General features: G+C 40.6%; 1 long non-coding RNA gene across 1 annotated transcript; it reads left to right on the forward strand.

Annotated features, from left to right (window-relative positions):
- Nucleotides 1-1,057: 1,057 nt before the first annotated feature.
- Nucleotides 1,058-18,964, forward strand: LOC103277649 (uncharacterized). The gene is made up of 3 exons (XR_505580.3): nucleotides 1,058-1,229; nucleotides 14,813-14,988; nucleotides 18,408-18,964. It is a non-coding gene; the product is annotated as an uncharacterized LOC103277649 (long non-coding RNA).
- The last annotated feature ends 5,464 nt before the right edge of the window (nucleotides 18,965-24,428 follow it).

Below are 24,428 nucleotides of genomic sequence, written 5' to 3' on the forward strand. Positions count from 1 at the left end.
GCTGGTTGGGACTATGCAGGAACTGAAGCCTCAAACCTCTCCTGGGAACCTAGTCGGAGAAGTCTGATATAATGCATGCATGTACCCTCTAGTCTGGATAATTACAGTCACAATGGTTCACTGTGAAACCTATATATTCATAAAAAACCCTAAGGGATGAATAGAGAATGCATGGCTCTCCAGATACTGCTGAAAAGCATCCAGTGATGACTTATAGTCTAGTGACTCCAACTCTTATAATCTCTTACATTATTTGTGTTGGTTAATGCAGATAGAAGTTGTACTCCAACAATATCCTAAATACCTAAAATCTATTGGGTATTCCCAGCTAGACCCACTGAATCAATTGTTGAATTAACAGAAGAGAATCAACCTAGTGTGGCTCTTTTAGGCTTGCATCATTAAAAAGAATGGGGGGGGGGGGAACCACGTGCCCGGTATTCTTTTTAATGTCCAACCATCCTCAATAACATAAACTAATTATTATTTTAGTCGTCAGAGAGGACTGTCTTGGGAAAGTTTATAATAATAATAATACTTTATTTTTATCCTGCCCTATCTCCACAAGGGGACTCAGGGTGGTTTACAACAGAAAATTGGCAAACATTCAATGCCTGCATAACGCAACAAACATATCAAATCATAAACAATAAAATAAATAACATCAGGTGTACTTATAGAAATCAAAAATAACAAATCAGGGAAGGGAAGACTCTTATGCTAATCAGGAAATCTCCCAATAATAATAATAATAATAATAATAATAATAATAATAATAATAATAATAATTTTATTCGTAGCTCGCCCTATCTCCCTGAGGGGACTCAGGGCGGCTTCCAACATAATAAGGCAAACATTCAATGCCTGTATAATATAGAAGTAAAAAAATATAAACAACAGCAATGAAATACATTACAAAGTTAAAACAAGTAATTTAAATAATAACAATTAAATAATGAAATTTTAAACCATTAAAAGCCAGCTAAGATAGCATAGGTCATCATTAAGATAGCAGGAAGAGAGCCAATTATTACCACTAAGTTAGCCCAGCCGGGAATTGCCATGAGAATAAGAAATAAATCTGGGGGAATACTTTAAGAACAGGGTAACCTAGTAGCAGACTGATTACCTTTTCAGCTAAATTACAAGAAGAGATAGAATTTGAACATCATTATTTTCCGGGGAGCCTAACTTGGTATTGGGAACTTGCTGAAAGCTTTTTACAGAAGGTATGCAACAACAACAGTACGAATTGACTTGACTATCTCATCAGCCAAAAGCAGGCCCACACTTCTCATTGAATTGCTGATAAGATTATGTTGGTTAAAATTGTTCTTCATTTTAAATATTGTATTGTTCTTTCATGTTTTTTGTACTACAAATAAGATATGTGCAGCGTGCATAGGAATTTGTGTCCATGTTTTTTTCAAACTATAGTTTGAAAAACTAGAGGTTTTTTTAGTCTGAGGGACCATGAACCCTTTGCTTAAAAAGTTTGGGAGGGGGGAGGGGCTGATCTTAAGAGGGAATATAGTTCTCATGAAGCAAAGGGGTTTAAAACTTTTGAGGCAAGCTCTCCAACTTTCTTCATATGAAAAACCAGGATCCGTGTGGTCAAATAACATCATATGGTAAACATGTCAAAAGTAAAAACACACAAGCTATAAGAGTTTGTTTTTTCAACCATTTGCTTTTGATTGAGTCTAGCTGAGCTTAATTGAGATTCAACTGTATTTGCATCATGAACTCAATGTGTTGATGAAGGCTTTCATGGCTGAAGTCACTGGGTTGCTGTGGGTTTCCCAGGCTGTATGGCCATTTTCCAGAAGCATTCTCTCCTGACGTTTCACCCACATCTATGGAAGGCATCCTCAGAAGTTGTGAGTTCTGTTGGAAACTAGGCAAGTGGAGTTTATATATCTCGGCAATGTCCAGGGTGAGAGAAAGAACCTGTTTGAGGCAAGTATGATGGTGCAATTGGCCAGCTTGAGTAGCCTTGAATAGTCTTGCAGCTTCAAAGCCTGGCTGCTTTTTGCCTGGGGGAATCCTTTGTTGGGAGGTGTTAACTGGCCCTAATTGTTTCCTGTCTGGAATTCCCCTGTTTTCAGAGTGTTGTTCTATATTTACTGTCCTGATTTTAGAGTTTTTAAAATACTGGTAGTCCGATTTTGTTCATTTTCATGGTTTTCTTCTTTCTGTTGAAATTGTCCACATGCTTGTGAATTTCAATGGCTTCTCTGTGTAGTCTAACATGGTAGTCTTTAGAGTGGCCCAGCATTTCTGTGTTCTCAAATCATATGATGTGTCCAGGTTGGTTCATCAAGTGCTCTGCTATGGCTGACTTCTCTGGTTGAGAGAGTCTGCAGAGCCTATATAGTTGTCATTATTTTTTTCTGAAATAGTGAAGGAGAGTAGAGGGAGAAGGGAAGGGAAGGAAATCCTCTTACTTTCTAGTCAGATTACATTACTTTAAAATTTTATTAGGGTGAATAAACTGGATTTTCTAAAAGAACTCATGTTTTAAGGTTATTTTTTCTTGTGCAGAAATCATATAGCATTAGTAAACATAAAATGAAGAAAATATTACTCTCCTCATCAATGGAAGCATAAAGCACACAATGAAAAATGAAAACATAGTGTTCAGAAGGCCTATGAAAAGGTTTCAGTAAACCATGAACAAACCTCCAGATGGATGGCCATTTGAATTTACAGTTGATATGCCATACTTTCCAATGTTAAAAGGGTTGTAAAATTCTAAGTCTTTTGAATAATGAGAGTGGGCACTATAAAGGAATCAATTTCTCTTGACTATAAGTTTAATTTCCCAGAAACTGAGAATTTCAAAGAACAGATCCTTTTGAAAATTTCAAGTGTGCTCCAAAACAAAATTAATATGAATAATAACCATTCCTGCTTCTGCACACAGAAGCTATAAATGGATGTAACCAGAAATATTGATCCTGAACTTTGCCAAGGTGAAATTAGTAGAGCAAAGGGTTTCGAGTAGAGATTATGAAATAAAAATATCAGAGCATAACCTTCGATTCTTTTAGATGAATCATGCAGGAGGAACAAACTCTGGAGGGGCTTAATGTGTCAATATTTCAGAGAGAAATATCGAATGGATCTTTTTCTCCCCACCTGCATTACTTTCAGAATTTGAAATGTACTTGTCTCTGTCAAATGAGAGTCATTGACAATCTGCTATCTAGGTTTTTAAAAGTTTTTGCTGCTTATTTATTCAGCTCTTACCTTGCAACACAAATATTAAAGTAAAATGGGTCAAACTCCTTAACTTTTTCTCAGAAGTCTTTCTAACAACGACAAGAGCAGAAACCTCATAACATGGGTGAACTTACTGCAAAATGTTAAAAAAGCAATTTGGGTGACTTGTGAAACTCATGTAAATGTTAACAAAGAAAGGCAGTGACATTTTTAGGCAGTAAATTACTTGGATGGATGACAGCCTCAAATAATTATCGCCATCCCACCTCTTTTACCAAACACAGGAGAAATCCACAGCAAATAATACATATGTTATAAAACCTTTCTTGAAAATCTACCAACCCAAGAAATGAAAGTTTGCTCATTGGGCCTTTGCTTCACCTGTTCACAGTAATGAAAAATATATTATTTTACTGATGTCTCTATAAACTATCCACTGAAGGAAGAAGGGAAACATCACAAGCCATTTCATGCCTTCTGACTAAGGGCCCTGTGAATTGTATTGAATTAGCAGAGGATCATATCTGAACGATCACATTTTTGGACATTTGAAAAGTCAAAGGTTTTTCTTTTAAAAATAGCTATTTTAGTACTCATGTATATTCCAGTTTAGAGATCAATTTGTTCTATTGAAGGTGTAACCTACCATCCTCCGTTGCTTTTTAAACTGCAGCAATAAAGAACAAGGTTGGTATGGATATCTGCTATCTCAATACTTTATGATATGGCTCTTGTAGACCTAAGAGATGGAGTTAAGTTTGCCTTATGCTACATGCAGTAGACAGAGAAAAAATCTGAATCACAAACATAGGAAAAACGATCTATTGTATTTGTCATATTTCAATAAGGATGAAACACAGGGGGCTCTTGCAGACAAGTGCCAAGAAGTGAGTGTTTTTCTGGTCAGTGCCTCTTTGTTTTGCTACACAACTTGATCATTTTTCCCTTTTAGATCTTGCAAAAGATGATGGGGAAAGTAGGATCAAGGAACTAGATGACATTATTGCCAAGATGGCCAACCATTGTTCATTTATCATGCCACTGTAGGTCTCTTGGCTCATCAGCATGTAGATATCTTCGTTCTCTTTACTCATGAAGAGTCATGCCTTATTTAAAATGGAACTGTGTTCTAAAATAGTTTTAAAAATGTAATGTAAATATGAAGTTCCTTGGATTTTTTTTTTTAAATTAACAACACCATGTTAAAAATGCACTCTGATGCTGGGAATGCAAGTTGCTGTAGGTGCTAGGAATTCCCACAGGATGATTTGGGACAATCATCCTGTGTTATTGGTTTTTTTTTTGTTTTTTTTAAATATCCCTAGAACTACTTCAACGAATTTGGAACAATTTACTTCAAGATCACATTCAAGGGGTTCTAAAATATTTTCTTATCCAAGCTCTGTCCAGACCAAGGGTGTATTTACACTGTAGAATTAATGTGATTTGAAACCACTTTAACTGTTATTGCTCAGTGTTAGGGAATCCTGCGATTTGGCATTTAATGGGGCACCAGAACTTGGGCAGAGAAGGCTAAAGACCTTGTAAAACTACAACTCCCACAATTCCATAGCATTGAGCCATGGTAGTTAAAGTGGTGTCAAACTACATTAATTCTACAGTGTAGATACTCTCTCAGATGTGCTAAGCTCTGGAAAGGTTGCCTTTGTGATATACATGGACATCCAACAGAGATGGAAATTTGGGTGAAATTATTGCTGTTTTTAACATTATTTATTTATTTATTTATTTATTTACAGTATTTATATTCCGCCCTTCTCCCCCCCAAGGGGACTCAGGGCGGATCACATTATAACACACATAGGGCAAACATTCAATGCCCATAAACACATCAAACAGAGACTGAGAGACACACCCAGAGGCAAGTTAACCTTCTTCTGAGGGGATGTTCGATTCTGGCCACAGGGGGGAGCAGCTGCTTCATCATCCACACTGACGGCACTTCCTCATTCCAGGTCGTAAATTAGTTAATCTTGCCTCCCCACTTTATAAGTGATACCTTATCTCCTACTTGATAGATGCAACTATCTTTCGGGTTGCTAGGTCAGCAACGAGCAGGGGCTATTTTTTATTTTTAATTGACGGGTGCTCACCCCGCCACAGGCTGGCCTCGAACTCATGACCTCATGGTCAGAGTGATTTAAGGCAGCTGCTCAACAGCTGCGCCACAGCCCGGCCCCATTAGTTTCTGTGCTCTTATAGATACATGCAACATCTCATTTGAAGGGCAGAAAGACATAAAGAACACACATAATGCTAATGCCCCTCTAGTTTACACAATGCAGTTAAAATTATATTATAAATCAACATTTATCCTGTAGTTTCATATTTTAAAACTACCTACAATTTAAAACTGTAGGAAAGTAATCAATACAATTAGTTTTTAGATGTATGAGGATAGATAAGCCCAGTTGGCCATGAAGATGCTGTTGGCTTTTCACAACCTGGAAGCTTCTGCTTGATATTTCTGAATGGGAAAAGCAAGGATAGCAAGTTTTGCAGTATTTATTTGGGGAAGTGAGGTTCACACAAAGTAACAGTACAAGACTTACTCCTGCAGGTAAAGAACTTCAGGCTTCATCCCTGCTTAAAAAGATCTGTATGGGGAAAGATTGCAGATAAATATGGCTGAAATAATTTTTTTTGGGGGGGGGGAACTACCACAATATCTCTATATGACTGAATTTTCTTTAGATGAGAATGTCTTTAAAATACTAAGTTTCTTTCTACATATATAGGCAGAGCACTTTGGAAGCAAATGCACACTCCTACAATATCCAGCAAATTCACTGTATTCCCAGAGAGCAGTGTTTCCACAGCAGTGTTATGGACTGAGATTTTTTTTTTCTTACCAAGTGTTATGAGTGATTTTAGTGAGGTTTGGTGGATTTTTACTGTTGTTGTGATAGGATTTTATAGCTGTTCCTATCATTTTGTGTTTCTGATGCTTGTTGCTGTGCCTCCTTGTAGGTAATAGTATCTTAGTGTTTATTGTAGCATGATTGCATTTTTATGTACTTTTTATCTATATGCTATGATACTTCTTCTTTATCAGCTACCTCAAACCTTTTGCTATTCTAGGATGTTAAGGGTGCCGTTCAGATGATCCAGGGCCCTGAGATTTCCAGGCCAAAACTTGAAACAACCCCTAGTTTGGAAGGGAAGAGACAAATTGTAGGTAAATGCACTGTTCCCAGAGTGAGATGAAATTAGTAAGTTAGAAAGTTCTTCAAACGTTCCAAATGGTGTGTCATGACATGTTAGCCTGTTAGCTGCAGTATGTAGGTAAATGTAATAAGAAACTTCTGAGTTTATGTGAAATAAGCAATAAATCACATCTTTTAAAAATATCAATGAAGGATTTACACATGATATGTTGTGTCCCCACACATTCCATTATTATAATTTATGTATATGTCTGTATCTTTTCAAAAAGGCTGGTTTAACCTCTGGTTTGCTAGTAAAATTGAATTGTGATTGTCAAGAGTCAGACGCCAATTAGCGAACAAAAATAGAGTTTATTCAGCAGATAAGCCAAAAAGTAATGTTAACACAGAAAAAACCTTGAAACACTTCACTATCAGTGCTTCAAGAGCAGTTCAAACAAAAATATAAATCAGCAACACAAGCAGGTAAAAACAAAGCTAAACAAACTTAGTGCAAACTGCACTTTCTGAGTCCAAGCCCTGCCAGCCGGCTCTGTAGTTTTCAAAGGAACAGTTCCCAAAAGAAAACACCAAATTGGTCAGGAAACAAACAAACAAACTAAGAATGCAGTAGACTGCTTCCACAATGTGGATAAAGCCGAAGGCTCCAAAAGGATGGTGAAAAGACATCGTCCGGGATTCCAAGGTCAGGTCAGGAGATAACAGCGGTGTCCAAAGAGCAAGCCAGAAGTCAAAAGCCGATAGTAGTCATCAATCACAGGGCGAAGGCAGTAGCAAGGTCAAATTCCGATCCAAGGTCTGAAGAGGGTGCAGTCTTCCAAAACAGGTCCACGATAAGACACAGCGAGAGCCAAGCTAGGTGATAACAGCAGATTCAAATCATAGTCCAAGTCCAGTCTTCATGGAAACACAGAGATCCCAATGGCGCCTCAGCAACACCTTGCCACACGCAAGGTGCAGTGGCCAAACATTCCCATTTTATTCTCCTTCCTCCTGGGTGACCAAACACTCACACCCAAACACAAGGTGTCCCAAATCTACTCAGAGTCTGAGCTCCACACAGCTAGAGCTCGTGGATCTGGAGTACCTAGCAATTCGTCGGAGTCCCAATCATCCTGCCCACACTTAGCCCCATGAACACTTAAAGAACCATCCTCCCTTCTCCAAGCATCCCAATTGGGATCAGCTCCTGCAGAAACCCCAGGTTCAGAAATATCCATAGACCCCAAATCCCCAGACATCTCCGGTGGCTGTGCCCATTCAGTGCCTGCTTCCCCAGCCACCACCTGTTCCTCAGCATCCATCTCCCCATCTGAATCTTCCTCAGACGATCCCCCATATAGCTCTCTAAGTCGCTTCCTGCGCAACTCCTCCAGTGAACCCTCATCATGAGGGTTTTTTCTTCCTCTTCGAATTCCATCCCCATCAACCATAATCCCCGAAGGCGCAGTCACAACAGTGATGGGGAAGTGATGCATGTCTAAAATGTGTGTCACCAACACAAAGGGTTTGGAAAGCTCTGGTGTTACTCTTTCTCATTTACTTAGTAGTTGAGATAATGTAACTTAATGTTGTTTATTTGTTTTTAGCCAGAAGGTGGAAGCTGAGCAGGATAGAGCAAAGGGTATGCTCTAACACTACCACAAATGGGAGGGAAAGGGGTGATTAACTAAATAAATGCATACACCCCTTGGAGAGCCTTTGTAAATCACAGCAAACAATGAATTAAGCATTGCAAATTGTAGCAATCTGCAACTCTACCAGCTGAACTGGAAATTTTCAAACAGCCCTTTTGTTTTGTTTGGAGCGGATGCCATTGAAATTGGAGAATGTCCATGTGAAAGAGGCACTAGACTAGGCAGATTTGGTGAGGGTTTGAACTGGAACCAAGAGGATTTGAAGATGACACAGAGAGGACTTTGAGGTGATAGAGACAAGAGTTTGGATTTGAAGAAAAGGGAAAATGAAAAAAGGGATAGAATGCGGTTAGTACATTGTTCTACTGTATTTAACAAACCTCTGTTGCTGTTTTAACACTCTCTGACTCTGTCAATCCTGAACTGGAGTCAAGCCATGCAAACTCAAACTATAAAATCAACAGAACAACAGAGCCACAATTCTACATTTAAGGGGTTACCCAGAGGCTCAGCAACCCAATCTAGAAAGGGACTAAGGGTAAATTGAGTTGGAGGTTTGGGTCTAGTCTGGGTAAAGGGTTAGAGATTTGGGTCTAGCCTGGGAAAGGGATCTGTCACAGTGCACCTTTGTCTCTGACTTGAGGATGACCCACAAAAACTGAACTTATAGGCCCAGAGTCTATATTCTGACAGCCCTATAAGAGGTATATTTTTGTTGGAATAAAATAGAGAGGGCTATGCTCATATCTGTTCCCAATTAAAAATATTTTTATTTTGACTGGTTTGTGCTATCTACACTCAGTTATTTTTGAGGAGGGCTTTGACTGATAGGATGATGCCATGTCTCATTATATGTTTTAACTATGTTTTTAAACTATGCTTTAGATTCATGTAGTTTTTATTTCCTTATTTTTGATTCAAATGTTCATAATTATCTTGAGACAGCATAAAAGTAAAATCAATTTGAACAATTTGAAGCAATTCAAATTTTAAAACAAAAATAATATAAGCAGACTGGACAATCTGTCAAATTAAACCAGCTTAAAAAGAGTTAAAAGCATAACAAGCTCTGTGTGTGTGTGTGTGTGTGTGTGTAGTTACAAACCACCATCTTTTGCCTCACATCCACTACACAGCTCTTGGCTTTTGCTCCAGATTTTGAATTGCCTATTCAGAAAATTATCCACAGATACTGAGAATGCCAAGTGCTGTAGGCTATATTTCTGAGAGAGGAATTGGCAAACCACCTCTGAGTATTCCTAAGAAAACCTTATGAAATGTGTGTGATTGCTCTAAATTGATAGGAGACTTAAAGTCAAACACATACACCACACAGAGTCCAATAAACTTTTTTTTTGCAAAGTCCCTGACCACCCACCAGGCCTTATTTTAGGCAAATCTTACTGATTGATTCATTCAAAGCAATCAAGGTGGCCAAAAACAACAACATTGAACACAGAGCTGCCAGCGCCAACTTTGGTCAGCAGGACTCAAGAAACCTTATCAATACTTAACTGGAGTAAGGTGCTAAACGTATTACTTTCAGCTCTCACCATTTGAAGTTCATACAGAGACTGATCAACTCCACCAAAAAGTAGGGCTTTCTCACTCTCTGCTGCTGTTACAAAAGGTGAAAACAATAGTTAGAGCAAAGAGTGATTTTTTTTCAGTTATAGCACACTATGTATGGCTACCCAATTTCACCCTGTTAATTTACTGATAGAGATTGGGTTAGAGTGAGCAGAGAACAAAGAGCCAGGTGTAAATAACATCTTTCTTCCTATCAGGCATTGAATAAGGCTGTATTAATGAGTGGTTGCAGTTTCACAGCATTTGCATGATTGGAAAAAGAAAGTAATAATCCAAAGAATCCCTTTGTAGGTATCTTTAAAATGCCCCATCTCATAACTCCCTTTCCCCCGTGAAGGTCAAAGCTTGAAATAACAGTCCTTTGTAACCTAGCAAGCTGTTTCTACCTTGAGGTTATTCTTTTGTGTGTCTGCCATTCACGCCACAAAAATGTACAATTATAATGGTCTAATGCGGTTCGTTTTTGCCCTTCAGGTAACCCTAACATGCTGAATGTACAGGATTGTTAATTTTCACACATAAGTAGTTAAAATAATTCAGCATGTGGAACTGGCTCTACAGCACATCCATAAATGCAGGGCATTTGTTCTGCAACGGCAGCAGGCTAATTAAGATGTGTCACACAAAATGTACTTTGACAACCACAATAGCTCCAGTAACAGGAGCTTGAGTCTACTTTCCTGTTGACTTGTTTGAGTTGTTACTTAGACATGGCTCTGTACACATCAAAGACGGACAGAAGAGATAAAACTGGACCTTTGAAATGGCTAAATCATGTTATTGTGCTAGAAGAAAAGCAAATCTACAATCCAAGAATGGCTAAAGATTTCACCTTCATATAGTACAGATTTATTTTATGTGAAAATATGGATTTTTCTCTACATGGACATAAACCATGAAGTTTTGAGAGGATGTTAAAAATGCAACATGAAGTAATACAATGTTTCTGAACATACTGGATGTGCACTAGCTATTTATAGCTCTGTTCACATGCACATTTTGAGTAGGAAAATCCTGGGCATTAGGGATTTCATTGAAGCATTAAATTTCATTTATCAGCTAAAATCCAGGATATAAACAGAAGTCATAGTAGTAGAAATATTACCACTACTAGTGATTTCATTGAGTTCCTGTTTACAGATTATCTGTATTTATGTAACTGGCTTTGTGATGTGACCAGTTGTAACATGATAAATAATTTTAACAAACATACAAAAATTATGATGTCTTGAAGGCTAAAGGCTTATAGATTTTCCTTTTTATAATCTGCAATGTAGTTGTAGCTGTGATGGTGTGGTCACAAGGAGATGCCACAACCAGACACCTACTTGAACAGCAGTAGTGTGGAGAGGAGATTGGTTACAAACTGCAGCATCCAGGAAAGAAAAGACAGGGGAACACTGCTCACTTCATCCTGGCCAAACAATAAGATAGTTTCTAGGGTTGAGAAAACAGGGAAGGAGCAGAGAAGTGTAGTGAAGAGTTTAAAGTGACAAAGGTGCAAGAATGGGCAGGAGGAGTTAAACAGAGAAAAGAGGTTGGTGTTGATCAGGGCCGGCCGGAGATCATTTTCAATGTTAAGCGGTGCCGCCTCCCGCGCCCCGGCCCCGCCTCCCGCCCAGCGTGCCCTGGCCCCGCCTCTCACGCTGCGTGGGAGGCAGGGCCAGGGCGAATAGTGCGGGAGGCGGGGCCAGAGTTGGCCCCGCCTCCCACGCTACTCCCGCTCGCCCGTCTGGCCTTTTCTAGCTGGCTAGACTGCAACGGAGGTCCCTCCAGGCCGCAATCGCGCTATTCGCCCTGGCCCCGCCTCCCACGCTGCGTGAGAGGCGGGGCCAGGGCACGCTGGGCGGGAGGCGGGGCCAGGGCGAATACTCCCGCTCGCCCATCTGGCCTTTTCTAGCTGGCCAGACTGCAGCGGAGGCGATTGCGGCCTGGAGGGACCTCCGCTGCAGTCTGGCCAGCTAGAAAAGGCCAGACGGGTGAGGGCGAATAGCGCGGGAGGCGGGGCCAACTCTGGTCCCGCCTACTGCGCTATTCGCCCTGGCCCCGCCTCCCATGCTGCGTGGGAGGCGGGGCCAGGGTGAATAGCACAGGAGGCGGGGGCGCTGTCAGGCTGTCAGGCTGAATAGCACAGGGGGGGGGCGCTGTCAGGCTGGGCGGGAGGCGGGGCACCGCCCTGACGGTGCCCCGCCTCCCGCCCAGACTGCAGCGGAGGTCCCTCCAGGCCGCAATCGCCTCGGGCGCAGGTCCGGGGGGGTGCTGTCAGGATGGGCGGGAGGCGGGGCACCGCCCTGACAGTGCCCCGCCTCCCGCCCAGTGTGCCCTCGCCCGTCTGGCCTTTTCTAGCTGGCCAGACTGCAGCGGAGGTCCCTCCAGGCCGCAATCGCCTCGGGCGCAGGTCCGGGAGGGCGCTGTCAGGCTGGGCGGGAGGCGGGGCACCGCCCTGACGGTGCCCCGCCTCCCGCCCAGTGCGCCCTCGCCCGTCTGGCATTTTCTAGCTGGCCAGACTGCAGCGGAGGTCCCTCCAGGCCGCAATCGCCTCGGGCGCAGGTCCGGGGGGGCGCCGTCAGGCTGGGCGCGAGGCGGGGCACCGCCCTGACGGTGCCCCGCCTCCCGCCCAGTGCGCCCTCGCCCGTCTGGCCTTTTCTAGCTGGCCAGACTGCAGCGGAGGTCCCTCCAGGCCGCAATCGCCTCCGCTGCAGTCTGGCCAGCTAGAAAAGGCCAGACGGGCGAGCGGGAGTAGCCTCCCACACTATTCGCCCTGGCCCCGCCTCCCGCCCAGCGTGCCCTGGCCCCGCCTCTCACGCAGCGTGGGAGGCGGGGCCAGGGCGAATAGCGCGATTGCGGCCTGGAGGGACCTCCATTGCAGTCTAGCCAGCTAGAAAAGGCCAGATGGGCGACCTGCGCCCGAGGCGGCGGCCTCACGTGGCCTCCATAGTGGGGCTGGCCCTGGTGTTGATAATGGGGAAGAAGGATGGCAAGTTGACTTAGGCCCTGCCAGAGCTGCTAGAGGTCCGCTTGACTCAGCTCCATTTGACTTCAGGAGGGAAAGGGAAAAGCAAATGGAGAGTCACTTATTGGCACCTGTTACAGATTTTGAAGCAGTAACAATGCAGAAAAAAAGGAATATGCCACGACCAAGGCATATCAAGCAAATCCTTGTAATGACCACCTTCCATCTGGAAATCTATGTCCTCAATATGAAAATCCATGCAGATCCAGAATAAGTCGTTGCAGTTATTTATGAGCCCACTGCTAAGCCTCTGGAAAATAATCATATTCAGCCATGATGATGACCAAGGAGCAAGGATGTGTGGGTGTGGAGGGGTGAGGAAAATGCCAAACGAAATAGCCACCTAGGCCAGCAGAGAGCAGCTGAAGGCCAGGAATATGTGGTTGTGGGCTGGAGGGGGGGGTGAGAATAAAATACAAATGAAAAGTGCACTCCCCTTCCATGCAACTGGAAATTCCTTTACTGCAAGAGAAGGGAGAAAAAGACATTTAGAGCCAAGATTGCTCAGCAGTGTTGAGATGGGGTTGAGGAGAGGGGGGAATGAGCCATATGTGCAAGTGAAAGAGCAGGAGACTGGGTGTGCTTAACTAGTGCAGGAACCAAAGCAGCAAGTTAACTTTGCTTGGCGTGGAATGAAAGGGTGGCCTGCCAATAGAGACAGATGCTTAGAGTTGTAAAATACATATCTGTTAGGGTCTTGGGATATGGTATTGCTCTTTTGTATGCACAGTATGACATTGTATCTATGTAACTGTTCACTTATATGCTGTGCATGCTATGTACATGTATACTGGATGATGGGTGCTGCTATGTTTGACCATATCTATGTCAACTCCTAGTAAAAACTTTCTACTGTAAGTTTTATTAGCTAGGAATACGTCTATTTTATCAGATGTATGGGCCTGTTATGGGAGCATAGGAGCTTCAAGGTTGTTCCTATGGGAAGCCTGGTATGGAAGGTGAGTAGGAGGCATTTTGATTAACAAGCTGATGGGAGAAAAGGCCACAAAAGATGTACATTATGTTGCATCCTGACAAATGGGGTAAAATGGGCCTGGATATTATTTGAACTGTGTTCCCTAAATATATGTGTTGAAATGTTATAAAACCTGCCAAAACTGTGATTTAAAGGGACTCTCAAGGACCCTCAAGCAAAAATAATAATAAAAGAAATTATACTTTAAATAAAGAGCTGGTTATATTATATAGTAAAACAGTAACATTGTGTTACATTAAGTTAGATTTGTCTTTGTCTTTATTTGATTTTAATTATTCTATTTCCATATTAATATCAAGGCAATGCAGAGTTTATGGTATGGTATAGTATGGGGTATAGTGTGTTAAGCTTATTTTTAATAGTAACTCTCAAGCAACCAGAAACTATATTTATTTGTCCTCCATCAATCCTCTTGGGTGCTGGTTAACTGAAAGTCTACTGTAATTCACTTGTTATCATAAATAAAGCTTTACTACCTCAAGCAAACTTATCTTCTGAACTAACATAAGTCTATATTTGACAGTACATGAATGGGACCATTTCCATTTCCATGTACACAATGGCATCTTCCACCTGACTACAAATCTTTGAATATAAGAATACCAGTTGATAATGTCCATAGTATGGACAAATCCTTTCATGGTTAAACAACCTGAATTAAATGTCACCTTTCTTTCAGAATTTTATGAAGTACAAAGGGGTCCTTTGACAAATAATTGGCCATGTTTTAGAGATATAGTTCTTAAGGTTTTTAAGTAACTCATACTCATTGTCCTCTTAAGAACAAGCAAAGAAACACTTTACATGAGAAGTTTATCAATTCAATGGGAAGACTTCAGAAAAAAGGGTTTGGCACAGATCTGACATGAATCTTTTCACTCTAGAATGTTCTGTCAGAGAGAAACGATTAGACAGTATCATCCATTGTGTCTGTTCAGCTCTTTGTCTTCATGCCGTCAACCTACATAGCTTCACATAAATGGAATAATAAGTAGGTTCCATTAATGAGACTTTGAGGAGTCTTTGAATGCTGCAGGACTGATACATAGAGGATGGCTGAATTAAGTTATATTTTCATTTCCCCCGTCACTTGTAATGTTAAAAAACGTAGCCATTTCTTTTCTAAAAAGAGATATTTGAGAATCTTCCTTGTATCTTTTAGGAAAAATCAGTAGGCTTATTCAAATGAGGTAATGGAGAATGCATATACTTGGCCTGAAAGCTCTCATCGGGAATAAAGACGAACAAAGGAACACTATATTTCCTCCTGCAAATGGCAGGGAATAATGATGCTCCTGGCATGGACATAATTGCAAAAATGTACATTTGCTTTGGAAGGTAAGTATGCCCTCATTTATAAGCGTTGTAAACTTTATAAGGGGCGATATGTATTTTTCCAGAACAGAAGCAAAAATATCTTTCTCTTATAAATGTCATGATTGTTCTTTATTCTAAAAGCACAACTCTTGGTACATTACACTTTTACTTCTCTCCTTTTCAACCTACCCCAGACCACTCCTATCTGAATGCGGTCCCCTGCTATTTCCAGATCATTTTAGGAAAACATGACTCTTCAGGGTGGTAAATGAAATTGTTTGTAGTCATGTCCATATTTTCATAAATCAGAAAACAATGAAATTAAAACTGAAGGACATAAAATTACTCTGCAATTCAGCAAGTGTTCGGTTTGAGTGGATTTGTATTGCAGGTGACATTTATGCTAATGAAAATGTTTTGTGCAGCTATATTACAGCCCCACAATTCAAGCTGCTGTAATCAAGGTTGTGTCAGCAGTTTGAGTTTGCACCATGTATAAGGGATGATAATTCAGCAAAGTGGGGATTGCTGTGTTCACACAAATGACTAAAACTATCTTAATTCAAATTTCATAATCATAGCCTGAGTGCACTAAAATTGTTGGAAGAAAATTGTACCTTTTAGGATAAAAAGTCTCAGAATCTGTTCTTTTTTCTGTACATGGTTTCTAACACTGTAGGGACGTGACAATGTATTGGTTGCAGTGATTGTCTTCAGTGAGAGATTTAGTTTTTGAAACTACTTGTGTTTCCATCACTTCTTCCCATTGGAAAAACATGCTGTGCTATCCCAGGGTATTCTTGCACTGCTCTTTGTACAACATAGTCGGCCCATTGCCTGCAGTGGCTAGTTAATCCAGTTTGAAACAGAAATTATGTTGAGTGAAGAAAAAGGGGATCACTGTAGTGCCCTGTATGGACAGCAGACCAGTCCAAATTGAACTTGATTTTGCTTCTCACTATGCTCCTAAGTTTCAGGCAAACTCCAGAGCATTTCCCAACTTTTCTTAATGCAGGGCTAAAGTGGCTTAATCTGGTTTATCTCATGATACCTACTGGAAGTGCCGGTGAAAATTGGTAATTTTGCTTGTGTAGAAAGAACAACTGTGGAAAGGCTATTTCAATATATGAAGTATCCTTGCCATCAACATTTGGGACCTTGCGGACACAAGTAATTAGATAAGTATATGTGCCAAGCTGTCAAGCATAAAAGGGGTGCCATGATCTGGAGCCTCCGGTGGCCTAGGGGATAAAAGCCTTGTGACTTGAAGGTTGGGTTGCTGGCCTGAAGGCTGCCAGGTTTGAATCCCACCCGGTGAGAGTGCGGATGAGCTCACTCCAGCAGCTCCAGCTCCATGCGGGGACATGAGAGAAGCCTCCCACAAGGATGGCAAAACATCAAAACATCTGGGCATCCCCTGGGCAACGTCCTTGCAGATGGCCAATTCTCTCACTCTAGAAGCAACTCTGTTTGCTCCTGACACACACACACACACACACACACACAAATCTCAGCAAATTCCTATGTGGAATTTCTACAAGCACAAACAGTTAAACAGAATATATGAGGGATAATTTTTTGCATGAATCTTTGCACCATAGTCTTCTATGGCACATTTATGGGCACATCCACTAGAGCAGTTCTTAAGCATTCTGAGATGATGGACTGGCATCTCATCCTCCCCTCATTGTGCCAGGAACTGTTGCCATATTTGTGTCAATTGGTTACTATTGTTGTTTCCCTGAGAAGCTCTCAGGGACTAGCAGTTGGCATCATATGAACTAGCACCAGTCCACGGACCACTATTTTGTATAGCCCTGCACAAGAGATGTTTTAAAATCTTCTCCTTGTCCTTTTCTAAATAATCCAAGAACTAAATAACCATTAACATTTGTTGCTAGTGCAACCTTTGGAATTACACTAGCAATCAAGCAATTTTGTTCATGTCTACTTTCCAACAGTATGAATATCAGAGGGAAAATAATGATAGGAGGAAAAAGTGGTTTGGCCAGTAAGTTACTTAAGGCTTGATGCTTTTTTGAGGTAAAAATAATGATATTAATTTGAGGTTTGGAGGATATGGGAACAGTATTGGAAGATATATTACAAAAGGCTAATTTTAACATACTTTTTGTATTCCTGTAAGTAAGAATCTGGCTCATGCTGGGAGGAAAGATAAAGTATGCCTATAATCCAATTATGCTCACTAGATGAAAATGACTGTCTTTTTCTATTCCTGGTTATTATTTTTTATTGCAGTAGAAAGGTGGCAGAATGTTGAATTAAACATGTCACAATGCATTGACCTGTATTAAAATAATGCTGTGAGCTGGCAGATGCCACCGTTCTCCTCTCCCCACACACCTGTTTATAACTTCACTAATCTGTCAGGTGGGAGTGAACTGACCAGGCAGTCACAGTATGGTGAATACAAAAGGGCAGGATCATATCGTGTTCTATTATATTTGACATGATATTCTTATACATTTAAAGTCTCCTGTACTGGACCAAGACAGTGAAGAGAAGAGGAAACGACACTTGATTAATCGATTGTCCAGGCAAAATTTATAACTATAGGAGACAGAACAACCCAGCTTCTTATTGTTTGAAGATTTTAATCTCCCAATCCGCTTTGCTTGTCACATCTGATTTGCAGAACATGTGTGCAACACAAGGCCATATTTCTGTTCTATAACAGAAGCATGGAGTTCATAGCAAAATGAAAATGTGAATCATAAATGTTAGAAACTTTATGAATTGAATTAGAATGAATGGCATTATTTGATTGTATGAGATAACTGATAGAAACCCAGCAAACTTTAGAGTTATATTTTAATTTATTAATTTTTAGAAGCATAGATAGATTATTAAGATAAAACAATTGCATTTCATATATGAGGAAGGAAGCAAACAAATGAATCACGCAATGCCAACTAAATTTTCTTTCTGGGATCTGATCTATGACTCCTAAAATGGACAGAGATTGAAAACAACCAAATCTTTAAAAAGGGTACTTGTGACAAGTTAGGGAAAAAATAATCTAAAAGGGAGAAGTGAAAATGGTATAGCAGAGTTACAATAATCCAGACACATTTTGTTAAGAAGACAGTTAAGAAGCCTTAATAAAGGCTTTAAGACATTTCATATGAAAGATTAGAATTACTTTTTATAGCTTTAATCTGAACTGAGGATGTAGACCTTCAGCTATTTCATTTTCAGATGCAAAGACAAATATTATGTTGTTTCCTCCTTGGTATTGGAGATAATGGATATTTCAGCATACCTTTGCCTATTCTTCACACATGATTCAAGAAATTTGGTACATACATACACATTTTTTATGAAAGGGGTTTTTTTTTTGCACAAAAACTACTATTTCCAGAAATATGCAGTGTTAGAATTGTGTAATTTACCCCCCCCTTTTTTTTTTTTTGGTAAAGCTCACATGGAAAATGAGACTGTACCCCACTTATGCTGGTCAATGACAGAAAGCCTGGCAGAAAGCAACCAAGGAATGCTGGGAAGAACAATTACGATGAAACAAATGGACAAAATCTCTGAGAGAGTCAGATAGGATTTGGATTTGATAATAGAACTGTGACTGATTGTGATTTCAAGGATTTATATATTTAATACCTGTGTCTTAATACATTTCCACTTTCTTGTTTGTTTTATCACACTCTCTGTCATTTATTATTATTAAGTTTGGTGGAGGTTGGTCACAATAGCCACAGTGAACCCATCACAGTGACATATCCACAGGTCCATATGAGGGGAATCACCTCGAGACCCAAGCACCCAATCCAAGAAGGGATTAAGTGGGGAGTATGGACTGGGTGAATGGCAGGATTCCTTGGGTTGGGAGTACAGGGGTAGCCTGGAAAGGGGATCTGTCACCGCCTGACAAAACATGTTTTCCTTTTTGCATGAAATGCCACCATTTTTAAACAAAATCTCACATGCATTTCTGTACAAAATAAATCTCCTGAAGGATTTATAAAACTGTGCAAATTTCTGGCCTTGGTGTGTTCTGGGTATTGGGAAACATATTTTTGGTCTGACCATTAATGTATATTATACCATTTCCCCCATTCATATCCATCCATCCATCCATCTATAGATCAAAGTATGCCTGTCTGCCCATCTGTCCTACAAAGGCTGTTGTTAGGTGAAGTGGCCTTTTGTGATGTTACTGGTTTGGCTGTTCCTAGGTGAAGAATTGGCTGTTGCTAGGTGAAGTGGCTTTCGGTGATGTCACTTGGAAGGAAAGGTGATGAATATGAAGAGAAGGAGGGAGGGAGGGAGAGAGGGAGGGCAGGGCGAAAGGAAGGAAAGAAAGGAAGGAAAGGGCCACCAATGTGATGTGGCAGCTAAAAAAAACAATGGGATTTTGGCCTGCATCAATAGGAGTATAGCGTCTAGAACCAGGGAAGTCATGCTCTATTCTGTCTTGGTCAGACCACACCTGGAATACTGTGTCCAATTATGGGCACCGCAGCTGAAGTGCGATGTTAACAAACTAAAATGTATCCAGAGGAGGGCAACTAAAATGATCAAGGGTCTGGCCCTATGAGGAGCGGCTTAAAGAGCTAGGCATGTTTAGCCTGCAGAAGAGAAGGCTGAGAGGAGACATCATAGCCATGTATAAATATGTGAGGGGAAGTCAAAGGGAGGAGGGAGCAAGCTTGTTTTCTGCTGCCCTGGAGACTAGGATGCGGAACAATGGCTTCAAACTACAGGAAAGAAGATTCCACCTGCACATGAGGAAGAACTTCTTCACTGTGAGAGCTGTTCGGCAGTGGAACTCTTTCCCCTGGACTGTGGTGGAGGCTCCTTCTTTGGAGGCTTTTAAGCAGAGGCTAGATGGCCATCTGTCAGGGGTGCTTTGAATGCGATATCCTACTTCTTGGCAGGGGGTTGGACTGGATGGCCGATGAGGTTTCTTCTAACTCTATTATTCTATGATTCTATGATTCTATGGTTCTATGATTCTAAGAGAGCCTGTCTACCATTACCAGAGTGTTACCATGGATACATTGTGAAGTTGAGTCTTTCAGAATTGGAGAAGGGAAAAAGTAGGCAGGCAGAAGTCCCAATGACATCTGGACAACACTAATTTTGGAATAAATTAATTATAGTTTTTTGCTTCCTTTTTTCTTCCTAATGAATAAGACCAAGAATATTTATACAAATGTAGAGAGACATTTACAGCCTGTCTGTGAAATGCAGTTAGATCAGCGGTTCTTAAAGTGGGCTCTGAGTGGCTTCACAGTTCCCTCCTCCTCCCTCTCTAAGCGTTTCCTCCCTTTACCTGCTCCTCCACCTCCTCCGCCTCCCTTGCCACCAAAGTCTTTTTTCCTTAGCCCCCTCATGCCAAAATCTTCCCTGTTTGCTGCCCAAATCCCTTTATCCTTGGCTTCCTGACTGTCCAGATAGTTTCTCCCTCACCTCGCTTGTTTCCAAAACCCTATTCCCCTCTCACTGCTCAGGGGGTGCTTTGATAGTGTTCTTCCTGCATGGGAGAAAGGAGTTAAACTGGATGGCCCCTAGGATTTCTGCTATCATAATCATCATCATTATCATCATCACCATCACCATCATTAAAAAGGCTGGCTAGCCATCTGCTGGGGGTGCTTTGATTGTGCTTTTCCTGCATGGCAGAAGGGGGTTGGACTGGATGACCCCTGGGTTCTTCCACTGAAATACTGTTAAGTCTATGTTGGTTAAAATTGTTCTTCATGTTAAATATTGTATTGTTCTTGCTTTCCTTTTCTTTGCACACTACAAACAAGATATGTGCAGTGTGCATAGGAATTTGTTGATTTTTTAAAAATAGTTCACAGAAACACTCTCCATCTAACTGCCACCGACCTGGCCCATCTGTCAAATTTTAAAACACAATGGGGCAAAAAGTTTGCCCATGCCTGATATATATACATTATATATAACATAATATATAACATAATATATAAACATTTCTTGGGGTTCCATAAAAAGCTTTTGCTTCAAAAAGTGCTTGAGAACACCTTTGTAGACTATTCCCATTTGTTCCAGGTTTGAATATTAGTATTTCATGTAGCAATCACACATACAATGTCTAACGCATGCAACAGTATAATGAAAACCTAATTGTGGAAAAGTGATTTTTGTACAGTCTCTTTCTTGGGCAGCTCTGACTGTGAGCATGAGGGATTGTTAGAAGGGCCCGTGTTAGGTTTGGAGACCAGCAGCCTTCAGCAGCCCTCCTAGCCTACTTTACTCAGTGCAGAAGAGTCTCCAACAGAAGCTACCACTTCCCAGTAGGAGGAGCAATCAGAGGCCAGTACATCAGGGAAGGCTGAGGAAGGGTTAAGTGCTCTGCCTTAATGTTACAATTTAGATGGGAGTGTGATGCTATTTACAGGTCTGCACTATCAGCAGAAAAATGGGCTCTCTACAAGCATAGGATAAAAGGTTCTAGAGTTTGCAGTCTAATTGCGGGAAACAATGTCTAGTCTCATAGTGAAACTCTGTATGCTTTAGATTTTTCGGCTTTGTAGAGACTGTAACATAGCTTGGCTTCTGCATTTGGATCTTGTCTTCAATCTTAGACTCTGTTATCTTTGACCTGACTGGCTTTTTGAATCTGGAACTCTCTTAGCATGACTATAGTATTTGGATTTAGAAATCTGTATATCTTTGCAGTCATGCAAAATACATGCTTTCCTTCCCTCTGTATGGACTGCTCTAGTTCACATGCACTTTTTAAAAGCCTGAAACAGCTGATCAGCTGATTGGGTTATCAAAACATGGAGCCACAGTCGCACAGGTGGCTCAAGGGAAGTTAAGTGGAAAGCAATTAAAACTCTCTGAAACTCTTTATTTTAAACTTTATAATATTAAACATAAATTGAATTAACAACTGGGTGAAGAGAGGTAAGAAATCTTATGTTTACATTAAGATATTCACATGTACACATATGAGGTCCAGCACATAACAGAGTGATTTTTTTTCTAAAGAAAACTTTCCCTGGATGTCCCCTGTCTGCCCTCCATCTTTATCTGCTTCAAAGGAAGATGGGAGAATGGTGGAGGATCATTTCCTGGGACTGACAGATCTGTGCGTGGACCTACTGTCAGGTCTTGGGTTGTTTTGTCACACTTTTAAAATGTACATTTTGGCACTGTCTGGAAGTGCCTTGAATCTGACTTGGTCAAGGATTTCTACGGCTGTCTAGGGATTTGAACCCTGTTCTCTTCACTTCTCCGGGGTCCAAATCACTACAGAATACTACATTATTTCTAAAATCAAGAAATAGTTTTCATAATTGTAATTCTTTTTTGGGGCTGCTTTCCTATCTCATATTTCATCCTGGAAAGTATATCTCATTTCTATCTTTTTATGTTCTTTTTTCCAGTACAGTGATCTGTTTGCATCAGAACTAAGCCTACAGCTGTATAGGGCAGATACCTGGTGTGCAATAGAGCTGTACATGCTTAACATTATATACAAAGGATTCCTTCTGTTGGCAGATTTAAGCTAGCTTTTAATACTTTTTGCACAAGCTGCCTCATGTGCAGACACTGCCACCACCCAGCCTGAACAAATCTCCTTTGCTTTGTGTAAGACCTTAAATGATAAATCTATAATTGTGGCATAAACCGGCATATCATGCGATTCCCCCTTTCTGGAGCCAGATGACAAAGGAAGCACTTTTCTACAGTGGTAATAGACAACATTCATAATGTATATATGTTAATCCAAATGGAAATCTCTGACCTTGGTACATCCAGTCTTCTCAAGCTGTCCATTATTTAGTCAATGTATATTTTCTAAGCACATTGTGGCCAAGGCTGTTAGTAAATGATAGCTGTGGAATCTTGCAAGCTCTTTTCCCTAATACAAAATTTACACTTTTTTGCTTATAAATTGAGGGGATGCAGAGGCACCAAAATGACTAGTTGTTTTATATCAATTTCAGCTTTTATCATTCAGCTTTTACTTTGAGGAGTCAGGGAGATCATGTGAGATCACCCCAATAGTCATACATGTATGCAACACAATGTCTGAATCATCCTGTGCACACAGTTATTGTATATGTTGCCTCTGAATGCTATTGGTGAATAGGAAGGTTATCTGAGCTACGTACAGAATGTCATGCATATCATGTATAGATCAACCTCATGTATAAGTTGAAGCCAGGTTTTGAGGCCAAAAACTATGGATTTTGATGTGATACATGAATAAATCAAGGGTTATTATGCAGAGAGGGGAAAGCACCAAAGCACCTTCCCCGGGCCACTAATACAATTTCCCCACTTCATAAAGGCCAGAAGCAGGACCATAACGGAGAGTGCAGAGGAAGTTAGTGTTTCTTTCAGGTTCTTCCAAGTTGGATTAGGCTCTTGTCTTTTGTCACTCTACAAAGAGAAGGAGTTGGGTTCCTTTTTTGGGTAAAATTACTCACATTGACCCATGGATAAGTCAACCCAATTTTTGGGTTGATTTTTAACTACAATTTCTAGACTTATGTATGATATATAAGATAAAAATATATATCTTGTATGCATTACTATGTGTTGCTCACTTTTCTACTTGTAGTCATAGGAACTTTGTGGCTTGCATGTTGCTCCTTTGCCAATAAGGTGCCTTCAGACTTTCAATTGTTTATTTAGATGAAGAAAAGCCTTTGGGGAGGGAAATTCAATGGCAAAGTGGAAGAAGCTGTTGGACATTAGAACATGGGGCATCCAAAAGAATTATTCCAAATTGGATTCGTTGAGTGAGTTCAATGGAGGTGTAAATGCATGGCGACTGGTGAAGACTATTTTGAATAGTACCATGTTATGGATAACAAATTACTCTATCCATGTATGTAGTTGCATATGTCTCATGTTGTTATTAAAGGAGTTACAACCTGGTAAAGGGATAGCACCAGCATATTGGAAATGGGGCATTGGCAGGAAGATGTGAAAAAAGGAGTTAAACTACAGCATTGCAAATAAATTAACAAGCAAGGAAATGCGGAAAAATATCAGTTTTGAGGATAAACTTTAATAGCAAAGGTTATTATATAAAAAGCATATAAAAGATCTAATGGTGAAGTATGCAATTATAGGGTCAGCAGTTGCCTACCTAAAATTATTTTGCAAAATACATTTCTGCATAAAAAAGGTCTAGCTTCTACCTGCCTGCTTTTACTGGTCTAATTGTATGGAACACTTTCTACACAGACTCTTGAGGCCAAAGAACAATTGCAGACTCTGAACTCAAGCAAAAAACTGCCTTGCCCAGCAGGCTCATCTTGACTGTCATCTTCACTACCAGGTTTGGATGCTGAACTGATGATCCGAGGGATGGTAGGTTGAGATTCACACAAGAAAGAAAAACCTTGTCAAAGGATACAGCTACAAAGAGAACAGACATATCAGAAAGGAAATATATTTTACATCAGAGTTTAGAAATCTTTGGTTCTCCCAAT

The sequence above is a fragment of the Anolis carolinensis genome, chromosome 2, assembly GCF_035594765.1.
Source record: "Anolis carolinensis isolate JA03-04 chromosome 2, rAnoCar3.1.pri, whole genome shotgun sequence".
In the NCBI taxonomy this organism is placed as follows: Eukaryota; Metazoa; Chordata; class Lepidosauria; order Squamata; family Dactyloidae; genus Anolis; species Anolis carolinensis.